This window comes from Sparus aurata, chromosome 9 (assembly GCF_900880675.1).
Source record: "Sparus aurata chromosome 9, fSpaAur1.1, whole genome shotgun sequence".
Lineage (NCBI taxonomy): Eukaryota > Metazoa > Chordata > Actinopteri > Spariformes > Sparidae > Sparus > Sparus aurata.
In genome coordinates this window covers 15,146,958-15,156,938 of record NC_044195.1, presented here as the reverse complement: position 1 = coordinate 15,156,938, position 9,981 = coordinate 15,146,958, and the positions used below count along the sequence as shown (strand labels likewise).

The 9,981-nt window shown below is 42.4% G+C and overlaps 1 protein-coding gene across 3 annotated transcripts in view; it reads left to right on the top strand.

Moving 5' to 3' along the window:
- Nucleotides 1-501: 501 nt before the first annotated feature.
- The window catches only part of sytl5 (synaptotagmin-like 5), a 48,020-nt gene continuing 38,540 nt past the window's right edge, over nt 502-9,981 (top strand). For 2 of the 3 annotated variants that reach the window (XM_030429169.1, XM_030429168.1), the window contains exon 1: nt 502-960. The gene's annotated coding sequence lies outside the window, so the exon portion shown is untranslated. The remainder of the gene's footprint in view (nt 961-9,981) is intronic. The other variant, XM_030429170.1, reaches the window with a different exon arrangement.

Sequence of the window (9,981 nt, the reverse complement as noted above, 5' to 3'; positions counted from 1 at the left end):
AAAATGTGATGCACATAAGACGTCTAGCTTCAGCTAATTTGCAGTCATTTCTCACACTCATGATACAAATTCACGTGAATTTTAGCAGTCCACAAAACACTTCTGGAGCTCCACAGCAAAACACTCCAGAAATGTTTTGTGGACAACGAAACTTCCCCTTCACTTTCCTTCAGCATGGAGGATGTGGAGATGATGACTTCATGTTTTGTGTGAACTGTTCCTTTAACACACAACGCGGATGCATACAAATCTGGCAGCAACAGACATGAAATAAATTAATTGTTTTTAAAAAAGAGAAAGAGACTGACAGCTCCACAGATGAACAGTTTATTGTCTGAACAAGCCGTATTGATCTGGAACAAAATCCTTCCATTGTCATATTGTTGTTGTTCCTCTCACCTCACCAGCTCCTCTCACTGAGGATGAGCCCATTTATTTTACCACATGCTCCTCTATTAAATCATGTGTCCACGCGCAGGAGAGCTGGCTGCTCCTCCGGACATAACCTCAGAAACACTGACTCCCAGAGGATCCGAGCAGGGAAATCCATAATGCATAATGTACCAGCAGCGACAATGAAGGAGTTTCCCTGAGCCTGTGTAGAGCCCGGCTCTGCAGCGACTGAAACACACTTAATGACCCAATTTGACGCGAAAACAACAGGAGGCTGGGACTGTGCGGAAACAAGTGTCGCATTGTGAGAAATAAACCTATTTGTGAGGATTTGCATGTCTCTCTCTCTCTCTCTCTCTCTCTCTCTCTCTCTCTCTCTCACACACACACACACACACACACACACACACACCACGCCCCCTCCTGTCGGGAACACCCTGGCTCTGGATGTGTGCCTTCAGACGGTGCCTAGACGCACTGACGCGCTCACCGCCGGTCCCTGGTCTCCGGACGGACTCCCGGCCCGTCGTGCTCCCCGCCGGCTCCTCACCGCGGTGCAGCCCGCAGGTAAGACACCGCCGCTGTGCGGGTCAGACGGCAGCCACCCCGGGACACCACACCACAGTGTCTGTCCGGCATATGGCACAGTCTGCCGTCTCCCGCTCATTAATGCCTCATTTGTGTGTTTTCTTTTGCTTTTTATATTGGAGGGGTCGGGTGTTTGGGTCGGCTGTGTGTCCACAAACACGACCACGACCCGAGATGGATCAGTCACACAGCAGGGTGACCTGACAGCCTACTTCCCGGAGAAAGTTAGGCGCGTTTGGGCAGGTGCAATGCAGCAAACAGCTCCTTTTCTTGTTTTAGTTCTTTACGCTGGCTTCGACGGCAGATTTCACCTGCAGTCACCTCAGGTGAATGTGATAGTCTGCTGACAGGACACTGATGTAAGAGCCAGCAGCCTATGTAATGATATAGATTAGTCAAGGTGGACTGGTTCAGATCAGTTGATCACCTGTGTTTGATGTGACTTCACCTTTTCAAAGCAGTGACAAGCTGTGACTGGACATGACATCACTTTAATAGACCTGTAACCTGTGTGTGCCTGTGACCTTGTGTGTGATGGTTTCCTGTGGAGTGACCAGCACAGCTCAGGGCACAATGCTGTTCTACTGAAGGGGTGACAGACACCCACTGATAGTCTTAGGGTGCTGCTAAATGTCTGCGGGGCTGCTTGATTATCCGGCTCAGTGTTCGGTACCAGATGTGAGGTGTGAAGTGCTGCTCTGCTGCTCTCATGAAACAACATGCTGTGCTCAGAACAATCCAGAGGTGGATTTGTGCCTCAGAGTAGTCTGCATTAGGCGGGCGATGATGCTGCCGCTCGCACAGCATGGGGAGCATCAGTTTCAACATTTTATTTTGGGTTACTAATAGAATATATTAATATGCTTTCATACTCTAAAAACACACCATTTTTTCATACTGCATTCCCCCTCCATCTGAAACACTCTGTTTTAGCTCCTGTCTCTTTTAGGCCCCTCCTCCTGACTACCCATTTTACTCTGACTGGTCAGCTCACACACGCCCGAGCCAGCATCACTCACCATGTCAGCTCTGATGTGTTTTCAGTTTCCGGTGAGTTTGACGTCTACCATAAATATAGGCATACATTATGCAAATGTGTGTCGTGGTGACATAGTGTGATGTCAAGAAGTCGCTGAAATTAAAGGCGGGGCTACTGACGAGGCGTTTCAGGAGCAGTATTTCCTGTGGGACGGGGGAGCTTCTGTCGGTGTGGACATCAACATTTAAAACTCTTATAATCTTTTACATGCACCATAAGCTTTAGAGCGCACTGAAGAAAGGGAATACAAGGAAAAGCGTAATAGGTCTCCTTAAAGTGGAAATATTTCGACATTTTGGGAAACAGGCTCAATTGCTTGTCGCTGGCACATTGATGAAAAGATCAACACCACTCTCACCGGTGTCCAGCATAGATCTTCTCACCTATCTCTTGAATGCAAATATGCTGATTTTTAAAAATATGTATTGCTTTAGATGATTATTCAGTCAATTATTTGCCTATAAACAATTTGGGAAATCCACTGCGTGTTTCAGGACTAAATTACATTTTATATCAGGTAAAGGTCCGGATGTTTTGAATCTCAGATTGATTACATTCCGTAGGTCAGAATACAAGCAATAATATATGATTTAGTCTTTTTTACTGCAGTTCTTTGGCATCAAGTGTTACGTTTTCATTATCCAGTTTAACAGCCTGTGTAGAAAACACAAATGTCTAATTTAACTTACCAAAGTGGCTATCAGGCCTGTCAGACAGGGTGGCTGCTGGCCAAAGTGACATTATCCACCCAGTGTTTTCCATCAGACATCAGTCCTGAGCCTGGCTGGCAAACAGTAGATCTGTGTGTGAGAGACTTGGAACAGCTGTGAATGAAAACAAAGCAGCAGCGCTAATGAGTAAATATATCATCATTAGTTTTATTATGAAGCCCTGTAAGGGGATGTTATATTATAATAAGAAGTCTCCTGAAGGTTTAGGTACAGTATGAGATTTCTTTCTAATGTCAACGAAAAAAGAGAAAGATTTTACATTGCTCGTATTTTTCCATGAACAGTAAGCCTTCGCTGTGTAAGATACCATGCCTTACTATAATTTATCACAGTGACGCTTCCCTAAATTGGTTCATTTGGCTCCTATAAGCAAAAGATGCAGTATGCTGAGGCTGTTTTATCATTGTCACAGGAAGAATGCCTCCCTAATGCTAACCAAGGTTTTGTGCCGCTCTCATTCTCACGGCTGTGGGAGGAATAAATGGGTGAATAAGAGGGGATAGAAGCCAGGGAATGTAGGGATTCCCTGATTTCTCCACACGCAGGAGCTCATCCAGCAGAGCAGAAAGAAGCCCAGGGGAGAGCAGTCACACAGCATTATAGGTCTATGTCTGCAAGATCTGGGATGACAGAATAGAATAGTGTGTGTGTGTGTGTGTGTGTGTGTGTGTGTGTGTGTGTGTGTGCATTGCAGACACATACATTCACACATATCTGCTGTATTATGGCAGGCATTTCTGTGACAGGGTGCAGCTCAGGGTGCCAGACTGATGGACTCTGCCCTACAAAACCAAGCACTGTAGATATTTGATCGAAACTGAGTCAAGACTTGAAATTTAGTTTCTGGTTTACCTCACAAAAATGATTATACCATACTTTCAATTTAATCAAACGGCATATTAAATTAGCAGTAACTACAAGAAAGTTAAAAACCAGGGCTAACCGCGCTTGGTCACAGCTAACTAGACAGCTAAAATAATGCAGTGCACACACACGCTATATCAAGTGGAAGCTAATTGGTTATTTGCCATAGCTAGCCATTTGCCCTAGCCGAAAAACATGCTCTTTAAGAAACCAACATCTTGGTAATGAAGGGTGCGTTCATAAATCTAATGTGACTAAAATAAAAACATGGCTTTTTAAAAGAAGAGAATGCTCTCTCTGTATCTTGAACCGATAAACAGGTTATTTTTAGCGGAACAATATTAACCAGTAGTGTTATATACTTACCTAAAAGATTAACTGTTGTTTCTGTAACATTAACCTACAGCACAACTCAAACAAATGAACCAAATACAGGATGTCTGCTCGTCTAATGTAACGTTTACCGACCAATACCTCCAAGCTAACTTCAAAAATAGAAAATAACTTTGGTGCTCAGAATGACTTTTGAATGCACCTTTACTTTGTTGTAACTGAATGAAGCAGCGGGTAAGTACCGCAATGAGAGAGTTAAACTCCTGCTACCGTTAGCAAGTTTAGCAAAGTAGGAGTTACTGCCATCTGAGATTTTGAGTCCGGCAAATTCTTGCAATTTGTTGTGCTTAGCTTAGCTACCTAAATAAGATATTTAATGTTCTAAATAGTTATAAATGGTATGGACACATATAGCAAAACAGAGTTGTTGTTCTTTTTGCAAAACAGAGTTAGCCTACATTTAATACAAACAAATGTAGGTTACTAAAGCAAACAGTAGAAAGGAAATGATTTTTTTGATCCTGTTGGATTGACATGGCTGTCAACACGCAAAAGGAAATCATAACAAATGTGGCCACATTGGTAGCTGCAGTTATACGAAAGGAGAGTTTGGTTTGTGGGCTAGCTAATATATGTACAAGATCGGCTCTATAAAGTTTCGGTTATGGGTTTCAGTGAGTGTTAATTGAGAAGACACAGATCTCTTATGCCACTGTTGGGTGGGTCGTTTTTCTGATTACGTATTTTCTTTTACTTCAACAATTGTAAGACAATTTGCGACTTTCTCAAGTCGAAAGATAGGAGTCACATGTGTCATTCCAAGGTACAAACAAACAGGATGAACACATTTTGTCTCTCCATTCACTGCTGTTCAAAATCTTTCCAAAATAAGGTCCCATGAGGCACAAAGAAAGGCAAAGAACGTTGCCTCTGTATGAAGCTGATGGAACATGTTTTGTTGATAGGTACTGTATTTATTTTTACTTTTTTAAGTATTACATAACCTCTATGGCAATAATTTGCCAAAAAAGACATAGAATGACATCATTACAGCAGTTATATTTGCCTTTAAACCCCTTTTCTCTACTTTACCGCATCTATAGTCAGAGCTCACTGCCTTTACAGAGGACTAATTGGCACATCCTCCGTCTCTTGGGTTATGAAGATGTACATCCAGTCTATCTTTAACATGTAAGCCACATTATATATTAGCTTTAACCCTACCATTACTACAAAAACCATCTGCATGATTATAACCAGACGACCTGAGCTGCTGTAACGAGCTCGCCTGTGCTGCTGCATCAGATAACGTCTGATCTCTGTAGTGCCGCGTTGTGCGGGATTTCCCTCCCTCCCACTCACTGATGCTTCTCCTATCCGTGTCTCTGGAACGTGCTGCGTGAACGCTTGGTATGCAGCTTATAGCCCCCTGCGGCCTCAGAGATACACCGTCCCCGTTCAATCAGGGGCGCGGCGAGGCAATCAGTGGAAACCCGTTCAGGCACCAACACTGCAGATGTAGGAGGAGAGGGAAAAAAACCCAGCAGAAATGTAATTTGGAGGCAGCACTGAGAGGAATGACTCAGTTGTGTAATAGATTGCTGGTCAGGGAGTGATGCCTCTGTGTCAGCCTCCCTAAACCATGTAATGCGTATGGGCACATGCCTCTGTGGGCGCTGTGGCGATGACATGAACTTGTGAGGTGGACTGTGGGCAGTGATGGGATGATGGGACACTTCAACCTGCAAATCAGGCAAAGGTCTGGATGTTATTTTCCAGTACAAGCCTTCTTGACCAGGGTGTGCTGCGGGGAAAAGTCAACACAGCCGAGTGTACGTCAAACACACACATTCATCAGAGTCATTGTCAGCAGGTCGTGCACATCAATGTGTTTAATCAATAGATATATTTGAGCAGATTAAGGCCAGCTGTAATGACATCACTGAGTTTAAGGAACCAGTTTAAACAGGAGTCACAGCCTCAGTGTTGTGCAATCATAAACATGAAACACAACATGCCTGGAATAGAAAATGATTCAGTTTTCAGTTAAAAATTTTTGCATTGAGAGCGCTGAATCATTCCACTTGAATATAAGACTATTGTGAAAATCAGTTGGACTTCATTGTTTGAGTTCATTTTCAATACTGGGAATAGTATCTTGAAAAAGGAAACTAATCTCAGGGTTACCGTCTTGTTTCAGAGCTGTCAACCATGACATGCAGTCGAAACGTATGTGATAGGCTACTGTATTACTATTTAGGTTATTGTTTATTAAAATATGACTTGTAAAAGGACACGGATATAATTATGTAATAATATAGTATTAAAATTATATGTATATAAAAAAAACAGAATGAAAAATGCAAAAACATATTTTTGTACTCAAATGGCTTATTTTACTCATGAGAAACACATTCGTTCATTCGTTTTCTTTTCCGCTTTTTATCCCCCCTGGGGGGTTGCTTACTGGGGCCAAATCCAGTTCGACTCATGGGCGAAGGCCAGGGTACACCCTGAACGAATCGCCAGCTCATTGCAGGACCCTTACTGATGGCAGTGGCTGCCCCACAGGGTGCCAACTGCACATCAGGAGCAATTCCAGGGTTCAGTATCTTGCTCAAGGATACTTCGGCATGTAGCTCAGTCCCACCCCAGAGGAGCAGGGGATTCGAACCAGCGACCTTCCGATCACTGGTCCACCAGCTCTACCCACTGAGCTACAGCCGCCCCTGAGAAACAAATATTTTCTTTTTTCTGTAAAAAACAAACAAACTGTTTTTACAGGTGGTCATGAGGGGTCTAAGTCTAACAATCAATTGTTTTGGATCGATACATAGATCGAATAATTGATGGTGTAGTACCATCGATGCAAAGTCAAAACTTTGATCGAGATCATCTTCTTTAGGTCAAGCCTTCATTGATTTTATGTCAGGCCTTTTTAAATTCCGACCAGCAAAAACATTTATCCTCCTTGGCATGTTTTACATTCATTCATGTTTTATTAGTTATTGTTATTTTTTTAAAGCAGAAAAGGAAAAATTAAGTGTTTGTGGCTTCTTCTTCTTGTTCTGATTTTGTTTAGTAATGGTTATGACATTGTCTTATTTCTATTACAGGCCCCTAAATTGAATCCAATTGAAACTGTACCTTAGCAAAGTTGTTATATCAGCAAATATCGTATAGTTGTCTATAACTATAAAAGTTCAAACTCTTACTTTAAGTGCATGATGCCTGCACCTGACCTCCAAGTTAATCTTCTGTGTAATGAGACAGTGTTTTGTTCTCGATCAGGTCAAAGTGAGCACAGTAGAAGAGATGGAATTCACATAATCTTGAGCATTAGTCATTAGTTTCAGTTGGACCTTCTGTCGACCACACCCATATTTGTTGTAACGGGTAAAGTCCATATTGAAATGTCGGTTTTATTTTCCTTTAGTCTTTGACTTGTTCCATGTATCTTGTTAATAAGAACAACTTTTGGGTTGCCAGGTTGTGAAAAATACCTTCGATGAGTGTTTATTGTTCTCTAGTATCACACTTACTTTGTCTGTCAGCTCTTAATTTCATCAATCAGGAAAATTCCCTCAAATGAGTCTTGGACAACATGATATGGCATAAGTGTAGTGTGTCTACTTGTTCTGATAGTCTCCTTTACCCACTTAGTCGGCACGACTCTCCATATGCCAATGTTAGTATGTTGATTAGTCTGGACTAAAACATCTACAGCTACATGATGGATTGCCATCGAGTTTTGTAGCCACAGACATTCATGTTTGATAAATTGGTCTAATTGTGTTGATCGCGTAGCTTCACCTCTATGTAGATTGACATTTATGGTTTTGAGTGAGTGTTCTCCTTTGGATTGATTACTATAACGTTGGTGAATTGCAATCAGCAAATAAAAATGTATTCCAAATGTCCATCAGCCTTGTCACAGCTTTATAGACGGTGCCTCATTAGAGAGCAGTTCAGAGGAAGCAGCTAATTGAAGAGTCCAAGTTTCTGGAGCGTCTGTGAACTTTAAACAGAGACTTTGCCCTACATGAGGATTCATTAATTGGGTCTGGCTGTGCTGAAACACAGATCACGATGCCCTTTCTGTCAAAATGTTGTGCCCTCCAAATACTGGTGGCTGTGTGCTGTTTATTTTACAGATGCAGTTGTTTTGGCTCAAAGACAACGTGTGGGATTCTGAGCTTCCGCCTGTACAACTCAACCTTTTGTTTTGTTTCTCTGTATTTGAATGAATATCATAATCAACTAAAATCCCCTCATCACCGGGATCCTCAGCCAATAAACTCCCTCGAGATCAAAAGCCTGTGGTAAAAGCTTGACAAGTGGATGCCTCCACAAGCTTTTTTCCCCTGATACTGTAGGCAGACACCTTTCAAACAGTTCTCCAGGAGTTCCCCTGTCTAAAACAGCAGTTGTTCTTTTCTTTGCTGTGAGATATTTCTCAATCGATCTGTCCTTGTGGCTCTGCCAGGCTGAGCCCAGACGCCGCTCTGTCCTTCAAACACCAAATTTCATTGTGCATCTGTCTCGTCTGTGTTCCAGTGAGGCTGATGTACCAGCACAGGGTGTAATCAAACAGAAACTACACGAAGCCAGTCTTTAAAATGATCAGAATACATCAGCATCCACTGAGCTTCAATGTGCACATGATGCATGTTGTTACACTCTAATTAATGGTAACACCGCTCCAAGCACACACAAGCAATGCCAGATGATTCCCTGCTCTCCATTATCCGCCAGTGAAGAAGATAAAGTGCAGTAACATGTGGCAGCTAGCAGCAGTTAAACAGGAATGCTATGTGCTATGAAATATTCAGCCATGTTAGCGAATGGAGAGCGAGCTGTGTATAACCCGAATGTCTCTCTGTGAAGAGGAAGAAGCAGCAGCAGCAGCGGCAGCAGGGGCCAAGACCGAAACTGGGTTAATGAGATCCAGCCTCGATCTAAAAAACCTCTCGTGTCTTCTTCTTTAATGCTCGTAGTAACAGCACATATATCTCCAACATATCTGAAACCAAAAAGCCCTCTGCTGTGGGAAGTTTTCCTGAAAGATGCACGTTATGAAAGATCAACGACACACACAGTCCATCTTATACCATCATGTTTTTTATTTGTTGATTACCTCCGTAAATATCTGTGTCCTACGTCTTTGTCTTTTCTTCAGGGGGAATGTGTTCTATTAATTTGATTCCCTACAGCGAGAGATTTCAGTTTAATCTGCGCTGAATTTGTGTGTGTTTATCCAACAACCAGACCGCCTGCACTTGAACCGTCTCACAGTTTCTATCGTGAGCCTGAACAGTGCCAGATCTGTGGAATAGATGGCAGACTGTGGCTTGAAATCTGCTGTTTTCCAGTTTTGGCTGAATAGATTAGCCTGTTTTCACACTGCAGACTTGGGAAAGGCTGATAATACCGAGGTCAGAGGGATCAAGGGTCACTGTCGCTTGTTATTGACATCTCCGTCAACTGCCACACAGGAGCTCTTCTCTCGTAATTAATCACATTAAGAAGCAAACAAGCTAATTTATCATGGGGTGTGTTGGAAACTGGAGGCAGGGGCAGAGGAGGAGAAAGGGAGGATAGTTACGGGAGACAGGCATTCAGAACTGGATTTGAATTATTAGGATTTTATTCTGCAGTGCAAATAGAAACATAATGGCAACACAGAGAGAACAAATGGATGATTATTCTCATTTGTGTCGTGTTCTGTGTTATTCTAAGAGGATAATTGTCTGTACGATATGATTTTCCATTGCTGATGTCATGCTTCATACCAAGAGGTTGTGATATTATCAAGGGTGCAGTTGGTTTGCTTCTCATTAGCTGTGGTTACATGAACAATATTATTTCAATCCAATTTACATCACTCTGATTAGATTACATGCCCCCAAGGTTTATCATGCAGCGTATATCAGAATATGACGTTCTCTGCTTCTACTCTGCGAAATGTAACTGAAAAAGAAGAATGATAAGCTTTTCCTACTTTTCCATTCATTCATTCATTCAAGCGCTCCA